Here is an 18761-nt window from a genome sequence, read left to right as displayed (position 1 = left end):
ATCATCTGCTGTTCTTTTTTTTTTGTACTGACGTTTTGCCTTTCTAGTTGGATCTTGTACTTTATCGTATTGTCACTACTCCCAAGGTGCTCAACCACATTTAGCTCATCTACCTGAGCTGTTTCATTACTCATATCTAGACCAAGCAATGCTTCTGCCCCTATAGGGCTGCTAACACCTGTACAGTTTAGGAATTCCATTTACTCCCTCCTTGTCCCAATCAATGTGGATTATTCAAATCTCCCAGAAGAATAATTTTATTAATACTACTCATCTCTCGAATCTGATTGCAGATTTCCTGGTGCATTCCATACCCATAATTTGGAGATCTGTAATACACCTCAACTAATGTAACAAGCCCTTTTTTTAACATAGAAATTTACAGCCTAGAAGGAGGCCATTACGGCCCATCATGTCCTCGTCGGCCAATAAAGAGCCACAAGGCCCTCGGTCAGCAGCCCTGAAGGTTACATATAAACCTATGAACAATGAAACAATGGCGGACAGGTAAAGAGCATCTGGCCCAACCAGTCCTCCCCACACAACTGCGATACCCCATGTATCGCAACATTTTACACTCCACCCCACCCGGAGTCATGCGATCTCCTGAGAGGCAAAAAAAACGATAAAAACCCAGGCCAATTGGGGGGAAAAAACTGGGAAAATTCCTCTCCGACCCATCCAGGCGATTGAAATTAGTCCAGATCACCCTGGCCATATTAGATTCCCTGAAGTACTTACCATCGTATCTGCACCAGCCAATAAGAGATTATTCAGTCTAATCCCACTTACCAGCTCTAGGTCTGTAACCCTGCAGGTTACAACACTTCAAGTGCCCATACGAGCATCTTTTAAATGTGGTGAGGGTTTCTGCTTCTAACACCTTTCCAAGCAGTGAGTTCCAGACTCCCACAACCCTCTGCGTGAACCCCCCTCAAATCCCCTCTAAATCTTCCACCAACCACCTTAAACCTCTGCCCCCTCGTAATAGACCCCTCCACCAAGGGAAATAGGCCCTTGCTATCCACTATATCCAGGCCCCTCAATATTTTGTACACCTCAATGAGGTTTCCTCTCAACCACCTCTGTTCCAATGAGAACAAACCCTGTCTATCCAATCTGCCCTCATAGCTAAGATTCTCCATTCCAGGCAGCATCCTCGTAAATCTCCTCTGTACCCTCTCCAGTGCAATCACATCCGTCCTATAATACGGCGACCAGAACTGCACGGAGTATTCCAGCTGTGGCCTAACCAATGTATTATACAATTTAAACATAACCTCCCTGCTCATGTATTCTATGCCTCGGCCAATAAAGTCAGGCTTTCCGTATGCCTTCTTAACCACCTTATCCACCTGGTCTGCTACTTTCAGGGATCTGTGGACTCCAAGGTCTCTTTGTTCATCTACACTTCTAAGTGGCCTACCATTTAATGTGTATACCCTTTCCTTATTAGCCCACCTCAAAGTGCATTAAATCACACCTCCGAATTAAATTCCATTTGCCACTGTTCTGCCCACCGCCCAGTAGATTGATATCCTCCTGCAGTCCATGACTTTCCTCTTCATTATCAACCACACAGCCAATTTTAATGTCATCTGCAAACTTCTTAATCATATTCCCTATATTCAAATCTAGATCATTGATGTATACCACAAAAAGCAAGGGTCCCAGTACTGAGCCCTGCGGCACCCCACTAGAAACATCCTTCCAGTCACAAAAACATCCATCAACCATTACCCTTTGCTTCCTAACTCTAAGCCAATTTTGGATCCAATTTGTCACTTTGCCCTGGATCCTATGGGCTTTTACTTTCATGACCAGTCTGCCATGTGGGACCTTATCAAAAGCTTTGCCAAAGTCCATAGACACTACAACATACGCATGACCCTCATCGACCCTCCTGGTTACCTCCTCGAAAAATTCAATCGGGTTTGTCAAACACAATCTTCCCTTAACAAATCCATGCTGACTGTCCCTAATTAATCCTTGCCTTTCTAAATGTAGATTTATCCTGTCCTTCAGGATTTTTTCCAATAATTTTCCCACCACTGAGGTTAAGCTGACAGGCCTGTAATTACTCAGCCTATTCCTTTCTCCCTTCTTAAACAAGGGTACTACATTAGCAGTCCTCCGGTACCATGCCTGAATCCAAAGAGGACTGGAAAATGATGGTCAAGGCCTATGCTATTTCCTCTTTTGCTTCGCTCAACAGCCTGGGATGTATTTTATCCGGGCCTGGCGACTTAACCACTTTCAAAGCTGCTAAACCCCTTAATACCTCCTCTCTCACTATGTTTATTTCATCCAGAATTTCACACTCCTCCTCAATAGCAGTATCTGCATTGCCCCCTTCCTTTGTGAAAACAGACGCAAAGTATTCATTAAGAACCATACCCACATCTTCCGCTTCCACACAGATTACCCTCAAGGTCCCTAATAGGTCCTACCTTTTCTTTAGTTATCCTCTTGCTCTTAATATAGTTAAAGAACATCTTTGGGTTTTCCTTGATTTTACTTGCCAAGAATTTTTCATGCTCTCTCTTAGTATTCCTAATATCCTTTTTAATTTCACCTCTGAACTTTCTATATTCCTCCAGAGATTCTACAGTATTTAGCCATTGGCATATGACATGAGCCTTCCTTTTATTTCTTTATCCTCCCCTGTGAGTCCCTAGACATCCAGGGGGCTCTAGAATAGTTTTCCCACCCTTTTTCTTGAAGGGCACATGTTTGGCTTGAGCCCTCCGGATCTCCTCCTTGAATGCTTCCCACTGTTCCGACACTCATTTACCTTCAAGTAGCCGTTTCCAGTGGCCAACTCACTACTCAACTTAGCAAATTTAGCTTTTCCCCACTTTGGGACTTTTATTCCTGGTCTATCCTTGTCCATATCCATAACTACCGTGAATCTGACTGAATTATGGTCACTGGCACCCAAGTGCTCTCCCACTGATACCCCTTCCACCTGCCCAACTTCATTCTCCAAAACTAAATCCAGAACCGTCCCCTCCCGTGTTGGGCTTGTTACTTACTGACTAAAAAAGTTCCCTTGAATGCATTTTAGGATTTCCGCACCCTCTATACCCTTCACACTATATTTGTCCCAATCAATATTAGGATAGTTGAAATCCCCTACTATTACTGCTCTATGGTTTTTGGACTTCACAGAAATGTGCCTACATATTTGCTCTTCTATCTCCCTGTTTGGGGCTCCACAATACACGCCCAGCAGCGTGATCGCCCCTTTTTTATTTTTCAGTTCGACCAATATGGCTTCATTTGATGATCCCTTTAACATATCATCCCTCCTCACAGCTGTAATATTTTCTTTAATTAATACCGCGACCACGCCCCCCCACTATACCCCCCTCTCTGTCCTGTCTAAAAGTCCTGTAACCAGGAATATTGAGTTGCCAAACCTCTGCCCCTCTTTCAGCCATGGAGTATTGTGTACAGTTTTGGTCTCCTAACTTGAGGAAGGACATTCTTGCTATTGAGGGAGTGCAGCGAAGGTTCACCAGACTGATTCCCGGGATGGCAGGACTGACCTATCAAGAAAGACTGGATCAACTGGGCTTATATTCACTGGAGTTCAGAAGCATGAGAGGGGTCTCATAGAAACGTTTAAAATTCTGACGGGTTTAGACAGGTCAGATGCAGGAAGAATGTTCCCAATGTTGGGGAAGTCCAGAACCAGGGGACACAGTCTAAGGATAAGGGGTAAGCCATTTAGGACCGAGATGAGGAGAAACTTCTTCACCCAGAGAGTGGTGAACCTGTGGAATTCTCTACCACAGAAAGTTGTTGAGGCCAATTCACTAAATATATTCAAAAAGGAGTTAGATGTAGTCTTTACTACTCGGGGGATCAAGGGGTATGGCGAGAAAGCAGGAATGGGGTACTGAGGTTGCATGATCAGCCATAGAAACATAGAAAATAGGTGCAGGAGCAGGCCACCCGGCCCTTCCAGCCCGCACCGCCATTCAATGAGTTCATGGCTGAACATGCAATTTCCCTTTCACAAATCCATGCTGACTTGGACCTATCATGTCACCTCTTTCCAAATGCACTGCTATGACATCCTTAATAATTGATTCCATCATTTTACCCACTACCGATGTCAGGCTGACCGGTCTATAATTCCCTGTTTTCTCTCTCCCTCCTTTTTTAAAAAGTGGGGTTACATTGGCTACCCTCCACTCGATAGGAACTGATCCAGAGTCAATGGAATGTTGGAAAATGACTGTCAATGCATCCGCTATTTCCAAGGCCACCTCCTTAAGTACTCTGGGATGCAGTCCATCAGGCCCTGGGGATTTATCGGCCTTCAATCCCATTAATTTCCCCAACACAATTTCCAGACTAATAAGGATTTCCCTCAGTTCCTCCTCCTTACTAGACCCTCTTATATCCAGAAGGTTGTTAATGTCCTCCTTAGTGAATACCAAACCAAAGTACTTGTTTAATCGGTCCGCCATTTCTTTGTTCCCCGTTATGACTTCCCCTGATTCTGACTGCAGGGGACCTACGTTTGTTTTTACTAACCTTTTTCTCTTTACATATCTATAGAAACTTTTGCAATCCGTCTTAATGTTCCCTGCAAGCTCCTTCTCGTACTCCATTTTCCCTGCCCTAATCAAACCCTTTGTCCTCCTCTGCTGAGTTCTAAATTTCTCCCAGTCTCCGGGTTCGCTGCTATTTCTGGCCAATTTGTATGCCACTTCCTTGGCTTTAATACTATCCCTGATTTCCCTTGATAGCCACGGTTGAGCCACCTTCCCTTTTTAATTTTTACGACAGACAGGAATGTACAATTGTTGTAGTTCATCCATGCGGTCTCTAAGTCAACTCCTTAAGTATCATTCGCCAATCAATCCTAGCCAATTCACGCCTCATACCTTCAAAGTTACCCTTCTTTAAGTTCTGGACCATGGTCTCTGAATTAACTGTTTCATTCTCCATCCTAATGCAGAATTCCACCATATTATGGTCACTCTTCCCCAAGGGGCCTCGCACAACGGTATTGCTAATTAATCCTCTCTCATTACACAACACCCAGTCTAGATGGCCTCCCCCCTAGTTGGTTCCTCGACATATTGGTCTAGAAAACCATCCCTTATGCACTCCAGGAAATCCTCCTCCACCGTATTGCTTCCAGTTTGGTTAGCCCAATCTATGTGCATATTAAAGTCACCCATTATAACTGCTGCACCTTTATTGCATGCACCCCTAATTTCCTGTTTGATGCCCTCCCCAACATCACTACTACTGTTTGGAGGTCTGTACACAACTTCCACTAACGTTTTTTGCCCTTTTGTGTTCTGCAGCTCTACCCATATGGATTCCACATCATCCAAGCTAATGTCCATTCTAACTATTGCATTAATCTCCTCTTTAACCAGCAATGCTACCCCACCTCCTTTTCCTTTTATTCTATCCTTCCTGAATGTTGAATACCCTTGGATGTTGAGTTCCCAGCCCTGATCATCCTGGAGCTACGTCTCCGTAATCCCAATCACATCATATTTGTTAACATCTATTTGCACAGTTAATTCATCCACCTTATTACGGATACTCCTTGCATTAAGACACAAAGCCTTCAGGCTTGTTTTTTTAACACCCTTTGTCCTTTTAGAATTTTGCTGTACAGTGGCCCTTTTTGTTTTTTGTCTTGGGTTTCTCTGCCCTCCACTTTTCCTCATCTCCTTTCTGTCTTTTGTTTTTGTCTTCTTTTTGTTTCCCTCTGTCTCCCTGCATTGGTTCCCAACCCCCTGCCATATTAGTTTAAATCCTCCCCAACAGCACTAGCAAACACTCCCCCTAGGACAGTGGTTCCGGTCCTGCCCAGGTGCAGACCGTCCGGTTTGTACTGGTCCCACCTCCCCCAAAACCGGTTCCAATGCCCCAGGAATTTGAATCACTCCCTGCTGCACCACTGTTCAAGCCATGTATTCATCTGCGCTATCCTGCGATTCTTACTCTGACTAGCACGTGGCACTGGTAGCAATCCTGAGATTACTACTTTTGAGGTCCTAGTTTTTAATTTAGCTCCTAGCTCCTTAAATTCGTTTCGTAGGACCTCATCCCTTTTTTTACCTATGTCGTTGGTACCAATGTGCACCACGACAACTGGCTGTTCTCCCTCCCTTTTTAGAATGTCCTGCACCCGCTCCGAGACATCCTTGACCCTTGCACCAGGGAGGCAACATACCATCCTGGAGTCTCGGTTGCGGCCGCAGAAACGCCTATCTATTCCCCTTACAATTGAATCCCCTATCACTATCGCTCTCCCACTCTTTTTCCCGCCCTCCTGTGCAACAGAGTCAGCCACGGTGCCATGAACCTGGCCGCTGCTGCTCTCCCCCGATGAGTCATCCCCCCCAACAGCACTCAAAGCAATGTATCTGTTTTGCAGGGGGATGACCACAGGAGACCCCTGCACCACCCCCCTTGCACTACTCTTCCTGCTGGTCTTCCATTTCCTATCTGGCTGTGGACCCTTCACCTGCGGTACGACCAACTCGCTACACGTGCTACTCACGTCATTCTCAGCATCGTGGATGTTCCAGAGTGAATCCACCCTCAGCTCCAACTCCGCAACGCGGTCCGTCAGGAGCTGGAGGCGGACACACTTCCCGCACACGTCATCGTCAGGGACACTGGAGTCGTCCCTGAGTTCCCACATGGTACAGGAGGAGCATAACACGTGACAGAGCTGTCCTGTCATGACTTAACCCTTAGATAGGCAACAACAATGCTAAAGTTTACTCACTGTTATAGAAGAGAAAAAAGATAAATTACTCACCAATCACCAGCCAATCACCCACCCTCTTGGCTGTGACGTCACCCTTCTGTTTCTTTCTACTCTATTTTTGCCTTCTCCCTGTAGCTGCACAAGCACGCCTCACCAACCCCGGACTCGCGCTGCTCCAACTGCCATGAGCTCATTGAATGGCGGTGCAGGCTCGAAGGGCCGAATGGCCTACTCCTGCACCTATTTTCTATGTTTCTGTGTTTCTAATGGCTATAATGTCATACTCCCAAGTGTCTACCTGTGCTGTCAGCTCATCCGCCTTGTACGCTATACTCATAGAAACATAGAAAATAGGTGCAGGAGTAGGCCATTCGGCCCTTCGAGCCTGCACCGCCATTCAATAAGATCATGACTGATCATTCCCTCAGTACTCCTTTCCTGCTTTCTCTCCTTGATCCCTTTAGCCGTAAGGGCCATATCTAACTCCCTCTTGAATATATCCAATGAACTTGCATCAACAACTCTCTGCGGTAGGGAATTGCACAGGTTAACAACTCTCTGAGTGAAGAAGTTTCTCCATCTCAGTCCTAAATGGCATACCCCTTTTCCTAAGACTGTGTCCCCTGGTTCTGGACTTCCCCATCATCGGAAAAATTCTTCCCGCATCTAACCTGTCCAGTCCCGTCAGAATCTTGTAAGTTTCTATGAGATCCCCTCTCATCCTTCTAAACTCCAGTGTATAAAGGCCCAGTTGAGCCAGTCTCTCCTCATATGTCAGTCCTGCCATCCTGGGAATCAGTCTGGTGAACCTTCGCTGCACTCCCTCAATAGCAAGAACGTCCTTCCTCAGATTAGGAGACCAAAGCTGAACACAATATTCCAGGTGAGGCCTCACTAAGGCCCTGTACAACTGCAGTAAGACCTCCCTGTTCCTATACTCAAATACCCTAGCTATGAAGGCCAACATACCATTTGCCGCCTTCACCGCCTGCTGTACCTGCATGCCAACTTTCAATGACTGATGAACCATGACACCCAGGGTTGCACCTCCCCCTTTCCTAATCTGCCGTCATTCAGATAATATTCTGCCTTCGTGTTTTTGCCCCCAAAATGGATAACCTCACATTTATCCACATTATACTGCATCTGCCATGCATTTGCCCATTCACCTAACCTGTCCAAGTCACCCAGCAGCCTTTTGGCGTCCTCCTTACAGCTCACACCGCCACCCAGTTTAGTGTCATCTGCAAACTTGGAGATATTACACTCAATTCCTTCATCTAAATCATTAATGTATATTGTAAATAGCTGAGGTCCCAGCACTGAGCCCTGCGGTACCCCACTAGTCACTGGCTGCCATTCTGAAAAGGACCCGTTTATCCCGACTCTCTGCTTCCTGTCTGCCAACAAGTTCTCTATCCATGTCAGTACATTACCCCCAATACTCTTTGCATTTACACAGGAAGACCTCCTTGATTATTATTTACTAAGCCTTGTTTCCTCTGTCTTACAGATTCACTTTCTACATTCTTGCTTTCCAATTTCAGCTTTACTTCCTTGTCTTAGGTTCCCATCCCCCTGCCAAGCTAATTTAAACTCTCCCCAACAGCACGAGCATAACTCCCCGCGAGGATATTGGTCCCGGCGCTGTTGAGGTGCAACCTGTCCAGTTTGTACAGGTCCCATCTCCCCCAGAAGCGGTCCCAATGTCTCAGGAATTTAAAGCCCTCCCTCCTGCACCAACTCTCCAACCTTGCATTCATCCTCTCTATTCTTCTGTTCTTGTACTCATTAGCACGTGGCACCGGTAGTAACCCGGAGATAATTACCTTTGATGTCCTACTGTTTAATTTTTCTCTTTGCTCCCTAAATTCTGCCTGTAGGACCTCATCCCTCTTTCTACCTATGTCATTGGTCCCGATATGGACCACGACCTCTGGCTGTTCATCCTCTCTCCCCAGAATGTCCTGCGTCTGCTCTGTGATCTCCTTGACCCTGGCACCAGGGAGGCACCATACCATCCTGGGGTCACGTCTGCGGCTGCAGAAATGTCTCTATTCCCATAGCTATTGAATCCCCTACCACTCTTCAAAGCTTTTTTATTCTTTGTCCCCTCCCACCGTACAGCTGAGCCACCCGTGGTGCCTTGGACTTGGCTCAGGCTGCACTCCCCAGAGGCACCATCGCTCTCACCAGTGGTTAGAAAGCGAGATGGACTCGGGGAGTGGAGGGGGTGGGGCGGGGGGAAACTCCTGCACTATCTGCCGAGCGTTCTTCCTCCGTCTGGTGCTCACCCACTTCCCCTACCTGCATACTTAACCTCCTGAAACATGCTATCCACGTAGCTCTCAGCCTCGCGGATGCAGCGTAGTGACTCGAGCCGCTGCTCAAACTCCGAAACGCAGGGCTTGAGCAGTTGAAGCTGGAGACACCTCCTGCACACATGGTTGTCTAGGTTGCACGAAGCGTCCAGGACTTCCCACATGCCGCAGGACATGCACTCCACAGAACTGAGCTGCCCTTCCATCCCTCTAATTAGACTTATCTGATATAAAAGAGAAAGAGGAGAGATACTTATCAATCAACCAGCCAATGACTTACCTGCCCGGATGAGGGCTGTGAGCGGGCAGAGGTCGGAAATGCAGTTTGGAGCCGAATCCGAAATCAGCAGGGCGTAGGGGAGTAATGCACTCAGCAGCGGGAGGCCCGGAGGTCGGCAACGAGCAGGAGGCCGGAGGCCGGCGAGGAGCGGGAGGCCCGGAGGCTGGCAAGGAGCGGGGGGGCCGGCAAGGACATCTTTAAGTACCGACCATAGCAGCTCTTCCCCTGTCTACATCAACCCTCTCTGCAACATGGCTTGCCTCTTTAACAAACATTACCACTCACCTATTCTTATCTTTTCTATCCTTCTTAAATATATTAGAACCCGATATGTTTATTGTCATGTATTCAACTATCATTGTAACCCTAAGCTGACCTAAGTTGTACACCTTGAGAACATTGACCACAAGGGGGTGAACTTGTGGGAGACACTCCTAACCTGGACTTTCAGGTATACAAGGGGAAGCTCCACCCACCATCTCTCTCTTGAGGCCTTGGTAATAAAGGCAACTGGTCACAGAGTGACCTTCTCTCAAGTATGGGCCTCGTGTGCATTTATACTGTATAGTAAGGACATATCATTGGCGATGAGAAACTGGGATTTAAACCACGCGAGCATGGCCACTAGCAGCACAGAAGAGAGGTACTGTGTTGGTGATGATTGAGACGATTTTATTGAGAGACTACAGCAAAGTTTTGTCACTAAGGAAATGGTTGGGACCGGATTCGGCTGTCAAACGCAGAGCTCATCTCCTGACGGTTTGTGGATCCAGAACGTACTCCCTGATGAAGGACCTTCTAGTGGCAGAGATGCCGGCGGACAAGACGTTCGAAGAGCTCAGTAAGTTGATCGGGGAACACCTTAAACCAGCGAGCAGCATGCACATGGCGAGACACCGGTTTTACACGCACCGGCGGTGAGAAGGGCAAAGCGTTCCTGACTTCGTGGCAGACCTCCGGCGACTGCCGAGCCCATGTAAGTTCACAGATGCATGCAGAGCGGAGATGCTGCGAGACTTTTTTATTGAGGGCATCGGGCACGCTGGGGTCTTCAGGAAACTGATTGGGACCAAAGACTTGACCTTGGAAGCGGCGGCTCTGATAGCCCAGACATTTATCTCAGGGGAAGAAGAGACCAGAATGATGTATGACAAAAATCTTGGCTCAAATGCGGCAAACGACCAGGGAGTCAACATTGTTAACGCGGCACACAGTTCTCTAGGCAGACAAGGGCAATCGGACATGCCCCAGTATGTAGTCGAACCCAAAGGGGGAATTCAACAGAGACAATGGCTAGCTGAACGGCGATTCATGCCATGGCAAAGGACAATGCGGCCAGTATTGGGGCCATCAACACCTGTTAATGGTGCGCTTAAGGACAGTCACAGAGACAGTCAGAGACGATCGACTGGTAATGGACCTTTTGTTTCCAACAACGGGGCCTCCAGCTCATGCTGGAGGTGTGGAGGCAAACACCCAGCCAGAGCTTGCAGATATCAGCAATATACCTGCAGAAACTGCAACATCAGTGGTCACTTGGCGCGTATGTGCAGGAAGCCTGCAGCCAGGTTGATGTACGAGGAGGACGGGCCCGATGTAAATTCAAAAACGAGTTAGATGTAGTCCTTACTACTAGGGGAATCAAGGGGAATGGCGAGAAAGCAGGAATGGGGTACTGAAGTTGCATGTTCAGCCATGAACTCATTGAATGGCGGTGCAGGCTCGAAGGGCCGAATGGCCTACTCCGGCACCTATTTTCTATGTTTTCTATGTTCTATGTCTATGTAAGCCCTATGAGGCCAAATGAATAATGGGGGAAATCGCTGGAAGCTGAAGTTCAGTGAGTTCATGTGGAGCACAACTACAGTTCAGATAGCAGGACGCCATCAATAATGATGAAAGTGCTCCTCAATGGCATCCCAGTATTAATGGAGCTAGACACGGGGGCCAGCCAGTCCCTGATGAGTATCAAACAGTTCGAAAGGTTGTGGGTGTCCAAGGCCAGGAGGCCAAAATTATTGCCGATTAACGCACAGCTACGGACATATACAAAGGAGATCATTCCGGTGCGAGGCAGCGCCACGGTAGTCGTGACCCACAAAGATTCGGAGAACAGGTTGCCACTCTGGATTGTCCCAGGCGACGGTCCCGCACTACTGGGGAGGAGTTGACTTGCTGTCATGAACTGGAAATGGAGCGATGTCAATGCAATTTCTTCTGTGGAGCGAGTATCATGCTCACAGATCCTGGACAAATTTGACTGATTATTTCAACCCGGCATTGGCACTTTCATGGGGGCCAAGGTAGTGATTCACATAAACCGGACGCCAGGCCAGTACACCACAAGGCCAGAGCGGTGCCGTACGTGATGCGGGAAAAGATAGAATGCGAATTGGACCGCCTGCTGAGGGAAGGCATCATCTTGCCAGTCGAATTCAGTGACTGGGCGAGCCCGATCGTGCCGGTGCTCAAGGCGGATGGGTCGGTCAGGATATGTGGCGATTACAAGGCCACCATCAATCGGGTGTCACTCCAAGACCAGTACCTGTTACCGAGAGCGGAGGACCTCTTTGCGACGCTATCCGGTGGCAAACTTTTTTCAAAATTGGACCTGACCTCAGCTTATATGACCCAGGAGCCGGCGAGTGAGTCGAAGAAGCTGACCACCATCACGACACAAAAGGGGTTGTTTGAGTACAACAGATGTCCGTTCGGGATTCGTTCGGCCGCCGCGATCTTTCAGCGAAATATGGAAAGCCTCCTCAAGTCGATTCCAAGGACGGTGGTTTTTCAAGACGACATCCTCATCACGGGTCGCAATACTGAAGAACACCTCCACAACCTGGAGGAGGTGCTACGCAGACTGGATCGGGTAGGGCTGCAACTGAAAAAGGCGAAGTGCGTCTTCTTAGCTCCAGAGGTAGAATCCCTGGGGAGGAGGGTAGCATCAGACGGGATCAGACCTACTGCGTCCAAAACGGAAGAGATCCAGAGATCACCCAGACCCCGTAACATGACGGAGCTGTGTTCATTCCTGGGGCTCCTGAACTATTTTGGTAACTTTCTTCCCAAATTGAGCATGCTGTTAGAGCTGCTACACGTGCTCCTACGCAAAGGTCGCGATTGGGTTTGGGGAACAGCCAGGAAAGGGCTTTTGATGGAGCACGCAACTTGTTATTCTCCAACAAACTGTTAACGTTATATGACCCGTGTAAGAAACTTGTTCTAACGTGCGATGCATCGTCCTGTGGTGTCGGGTGTGTGTTGCAGCATGTGAATGCCAATGGTCAGTTACAGCCGGTAGCTTATGCCTCCAGAAGTCTGTCCCAGGCAGAAAGGAGCTACGGGATGGTAGAAAAGAAAGCGTTGCATGTGTATATGCAGTAAAAAAAAAATGCACCAGTACCTGTTTGGCAGGAAATTTGAGCTGGAGACAAATCACAAACCCCTAACGTCCCTTTTGGCCGACAACAAGACCATAAACGCGAATGCATCGGCCCGCATACAGAGGTTAGCCGCCTATGACTACACAATTCGGCACAGACCGGGCACTGAAAACTGCGCCGATGCACTCAGCAGGCTCCCACTAGCCACCACTGAGGGGGCAACTGAGCATGATGCTGAGATGGTCATGGCTGTTGAAGCTTTCGAAAGTGAAGGCTCACCTGTGACAGCCCTTCAGATTAAAGTCTGGACAAATAAAGACCCGCTACTGTCTTTAGTTAAGAAATGTGTCCTGAATGGGGACTGGGCAGCCACGTACCTAATGTGCTTGTTTCTCAGCACTAATTTTGTTCACATGGAGAACAAAAAAAGACAGAAAAGCAACTTAAAGTTCGATAGTTGTACTTTACTTAAAACTTACTGGCGATAAAAATTTCTGAAGGAATGTTGAACAGTCTTTCCGTTCCTCTTCTCAGTGCATGTGTAGAGCTAACTCCTTGTAATATTTTACATGTAAGAAAAAAAGACTTGCATTTATAAAGCGCCTTTCATGACCACTGGACGTCTCAAAGCGCTTTACAGCCACTGAAGCACTTTTTGAAGTATAGTCACTGTTGTAGTGTAGGAAACACGGCAGCCAATTTGCGCACAGCAAGCTCCCACAACAGCAATGCAATAATGGAGGGTAAATATTGGCCAGGACACTGGGGATAGCTCCCCTGCTCTTCGAAATAGTGCCATGGGATCTTTTACGTCCATCTGAGGGCAGACATCTCCTCAGTTTAATGTCTCATCTGAAAGACAGCACCTCTGACTGTGCGGCGCTCTCTCAGCATGGCACTGGAGTATCAGCCTACATTTTTGTGCTCAAGACTCTGCAGTGGGACTCTTACCCACAATCTTTTGACTCCGAGGCGAGAGTGCTGCCCACTGAGCCACTGACTGACACACAGCGACATGTAGGTAAGCTTGAATGTAACCCATTAAACACCTTGGGTCAGAAGTAGTCTTGAAGATGTGGGCTGAATACGTCTACCAGCAGGTTGCAAATTGCCAATTAGCACCATGCTTTTGTGCGCTGTGGATGCTGACAGAGTGAACGAGTACTTCTGCGTAGGCACGGCTCCTGTTGTTTAACTCGTCTGCTGTTAGCTGAATGCTGAAAAGCCTTGGTATTGATTTCAAAGTATTGGACAGGTTCATGCCTTGTTTGAAAGTCCTTTTGAGTTAAATTGGAACGCAGCAAGATATTAAAAATAGAAGGAATTTGATGGGAAAAACCCAAAAATGACTAACCTTCATCACATTAACAGTTGCAGAGTGTGAGCTAGTTTGCTGTCACATAACAGGCAGAACAATTGGCTTGGAGCAATATCACAAACATTTGGAAAATAGCATTTACATTGTGAGGAACAGTCGTGTGGGTCGCGTAATACTCGTGACAGTCTGGTCGTTGCAACGTTAGGTGCTGAAATCTCAGCTAAGAGCGTTTAACCCCCAGCATAAGCTGCCTTCCAGTGTGGGTAAGTGTTGCCTATCTCAATTCTGTGGCTTGGGCAATTACTTGAAAACTCACTAAGGAAGAATGCCCCTGTGGACTATTCAATCCCACTGCCTGGAACTGACCTAATCCTGACCTCTCCCAATGCCCATGGCTGCAGTTCCAGGAGGTTTTGCCTGATATTTGGGGATAGGCTATCGACCAATTAAATGTGCTACATAAATGTAAGTTGTTGTTGTTTGGCTCTGGTACTGGATAAATTCGACAAGCAGTCGGTTGGTGAACCTTTTTAATTGCAATTCTTGTGATGATCCACTTTGGGACACTGTGTGAGCTGATCCATCTCCATGGCAACTCCAGCATATTAACTTTGAAGCAATCTGCTTGACTAATGGTAACGGCGATGAATCCTGCTCGGAGTAATTAATCTCCGCTCTGCTTCTGGTGTGGCAGTGCTAGACTGGTGTTCTTAACCCGCAGTGGGCTACATCTTAATTTCGGGCTATATGTTAATAACAGCACTAATGCATACTGTAGTAAAATGCTCTGTGGCATAATAATTATAGCTGGTAGCTTCAAGCCTTTGGACAATGTGATGGAAAAAGCAAATAGAATGTTGGGATATATTGCCAGAACAGTAGAACACAAAGAAAGAAAGAACTTGCATTTATATAGTGCCTTTCACATCCATAGGACGTGATATCTGGAGCTTCATAGCCATTGAATTACTTCTGAAGTAATTCAATGAAGTAGTCGCTGTTATTTTGTAGGTACCTGCACCAACCAATTTGTGCACAGAAAGCTCCCACAGACGGTTGGGTGGGAGGGGTTGTGTTCGATCTCTTAATTTTCAATGAGATGCGAACTCCGGTTGTAGATTTAAAGTAATTTTATTCTAGCAGCTCCAACAAGCTCTGGCTGAATGCCAGCCCTTTGTTCCTTCTGAAACACATGGCAAAAAATGGCTGTACTTATCCTGGATCAATTTGCAGAAATGAACTTGCCTCCTTTGACCTTATTGGCTCAATTGACATATTGTTAACCCCTAATTGGCTCGCTGCCAAAAGTCCTGAAATGTCAAATTGATTGAGGACTTAATGCAATGTGCTCATTCTCACGTAGACATGGGGTCTGTGTTTTCTCAACTTTGCAGCCTGTTTGAATTCTCTATCAGGTTGGATTAACACACGAGCCTACCCTGTGGCCCCAGTCTACTACGGGATCCCTGTTAAAACTCACCATAACTCAGCAAAAACGCTGAATCACGATTTAAGTGGAGTATATTGTGGTATTATTAATGCAATGTGTAAACACCCTATGAGCCTATTTCTTCATGTATTTCACTACACTTTTGTGCTTTACTGGCTCGTAGTGGTGGCAGGGTGGGGCTGTGCCCACAGTCTTAACCCGGTTCTGCCCAGACAGCAATGAGATAAATTACAAGTCAGATCTTGCTGGAAAAATAACAGCGCAAATCAGCCAGCAAGTTCAGGGGAAGATATATGCCGTGAGTTGCGAATCTCCAGACCTTGCTGGTTGATTTACAAATGCTCTGCCATTTGCTTCGCACAAATAGCGTCTCGCCCTCAACCTCCCCGTCATTTTAAAGAGCTTGCTGGATTTGCACATTAATTGCCCAGTGAACTCGCAGTAGAAAGTTAGAGCTGGAACATAACAGCATAAGTATCTGTTTAACAACGGGATTATTAATGAAATGCTAATCAACCTCTCTGACACAAAAAGTGAACAACTTAAACTGTTCAATCTCATTCCTGCAGGTCGTCAATTATTGTTAGAAATGTTTTAAATGCCAAATTAAAAATGCTTACTTTTTTTTCCTACTGTTCCTTTTTGTTTCTCTTCTCTCTCTCTTAATCCATTCGTTCCCTCTCTTTATTTCTCTTTCTGCACTTGATTTGACTCTAATTCACCATTCTTCTCCATCATTCCTCTGGTCCTTTCTCAATCCTTGGATCTTATTAGTTAGAGATACACTGTTGGTCCCGTTCACAGATGTCCCGTTGCCCTCGACATGCCATTATCAGCTCGCACTTCCAGCAAATCATGGCACAAAACTTTTTCGAGCTGAAGGGTGCAGAAAAAACTAACGCACTGCGAGATGCACCTCTCCAACAAAATCCAGCCCAATTTATTTCTGGAGGTGTGGATTGAGAGATACACATACTTGGGAGAACTCACTGTGCTTCTTTGAATGGTGCCGTGGGATCTTTTACGTTCAGCTGAAAAGGCAGGTGGGGCCTCAGTTTAACGTCACATCCAAAGAACAGCACCTTCGACCATGCAGCACTCCCTCAGTACGGCACTGGGCGAGTCAGCCTAGATTATGTGCTCAAGTCGGGCTTGAACCAAGTCTCCAGAAGTTAAGCTAGAAAAAGAGAAATTACTACAAATACACAAATACACAGCATCTATAAAGTGCTTACATACAAAAAGAGCGATTAACAAATACTCAGGCCCATCAAACATTTTCTACCCATCTTTTACCAATTCTATGTCCTGGCACAGGCAAAAAAATCCCCAAATAAAAATGCTGTAGCCAATTCAGAAAAATCTGGGAAATTTCTTTGTCTCTATGGCAGTTAAGCAAGTTCCAAGAAACACCGGTTGGCCATAAAACTTCATAATTCAGCTAAGTAACTACTTACCCCCTAAAACTAGAAATGTCCTCTTCTCGCAAGAACTTGTCAAGTTCCCTTCGAAAGGGCTGCATTAACACTATTCTAACTCGTATTAACACTAATTCGTAATCAGGGACTTCAGGTTGTTGCTGCAGAGCTCAGAGTGTTTCTATTTGTGCTTTTGGGTGGTGGTGGGGGGGGGGGGGGGAATAATTAAATATAACTTTGAAATTTGTTTTACTGTCTTCGGCCTGCCCTCAGCACCCCTTCTGACCCTCAAGCGATCTGGGGACAGAGTCTCTAGTCTGCAGAGGTCTGGATAGACTCTTGCCCCACCTTTCCACAGGCATCGAACAAAGGAAAAATAAAGCAGCAGGCTGGGACGCCTCCGCCCAGGATGGCTGTCCCTTTGCCCCCCCCCCTCCCCCTACCCTGCACCTGGAGAGCATTGATTCCCCAAGCACAATGCAGAGGAAAATCTTCCCTTATAATATCAGTTACCGGAACTGAAAAATGCACTAGCTGTACAGTCATCATATGTCGGCTGACAAAAAGCAACCATATTCTTGCCTCCAAAGATCAAATGTGACTGTACTTTATATCTTCTTGACTGCACCACTGAGCAGTGTTTAGGAAATGCTCAGAGCAGGAAGGTTTAAGAGGGTTTCCTCTTTCACCGAGCAGCCAATAAAAAGCACTGACTGCGCGATCCAATCTGTTGAGACTCAGTGTCCCACCATTATCTTCTTGTCTTTGGCAGTGAAGGTATGTTACAAATGAATTTTTCGAACACGTATCCACAGCATAACTAAGACCGCCTAGTTCCACCTCCGTAACATCGTCCATCTCCGCCCTTGCCTCAGCTCATCCGCTGTTGAAGCCTTCATCCAGCCTTTGTTGCCTCTCGACGTGACTATTCCAACGCACTCCTGGCTGGCCTCCCACATGCTACCCTACATAAACTAGAGGTGATCCAAAACTCGGCCGCCCGTGTCCTAACTCGCATTAAGTCCCACTCACCCCTGTGCTCGCTGACCTACATTGGCTTCTGGTTAAGCAACATCTCGATTTCAAAATTCTCATCCTTATTTTCAAATCCCCTCCATGGCCTCACCCCTCCCTATCTCTGTAATCTCCTCCAACCCCAAAACCCCCTCCCCCCCCGTGCTCCTCTCATTCTGCCCTCTTGAACATCCCTGATTATAATCACTTAAACATTGGTGGCCGTGCCTTTTGTTGCCTGAGCCCCAAGCTCTGGAACTCCCTGCCTAACCCTCTCCACCTCTCTTTCCTCCTTCAAAATGCTCCTTAGAACATACCTCTTTGACCAAGCTTTTGGTCACCTGAGCTAATTTCTCCTTATGCGGCTCGGGTGTCTTTTTATCACATAATAGTTCTGTGAAGTGCCTTGGGACGTGTCACTACGTTAAAGGCGCTATATAAATACAAGTTGCTGTTGTTGTTGTTACAAAATTTAAAGGTCTCACTTTAGTCTTTTGTCTCATTTTAATAGTGCTGAACACACTCGTGCCAATTTTAGTGCCCTGCAGCTGATGAGAACCGGATTGTGCAAGGGATTAAAATCAGGGCCACGCTGTACTCACTTTAGTCACACCACACTTGCGCTCAACACCATTTTGAGCAGACACGTTTTGGGCAGCATTGGAGGCACTCTCTCCAGGCAGGCAAAGGCCTCATTAAAATGCAGCGATCGGGAACCTATGACGCAAACAGGCCTGCAAAACGACTTTATCGTGTAGTCGCATGAGAGGCGCTCACTGCAAGAGCCGGCGAAGAAATCTGGCCACAAACAGGAGCA

General features: G+C 46.8%; 1 protein-coding gene across 5 annotated transcripts in view; it reads left to right on the top strand.

Annotated features, from left to right (window-relative positions):
- The window catches only part of LOC139226835 (protein kinase C alpha type), a 542945-nt gene that overhangs the window by 418960 nt on the left and 105224 nt on the right, over window positions 1–18761 (top strand). The window lies entirely within an intron of this gene.

Source organism: Pristiophorus japonicus, chromosome 16, assembly GCF_044704955.1.
Source record: "Pristiophorus japonicus isolate sPriJap1 chromosome 16, sPriJap1.hap1, whole genome shotgun sequence".
NCBI lineage: Eukaryota > Metazoa > Chordata > Chondrichthyes > Pristiophoridae > Pristiophorus > Pristiophorus japonicus.
The sequence above is the reverse complement of the archived record's forward strand: the minus strand, read 5'-3'. Positions and strand labels throughout refer to the sequence as shown.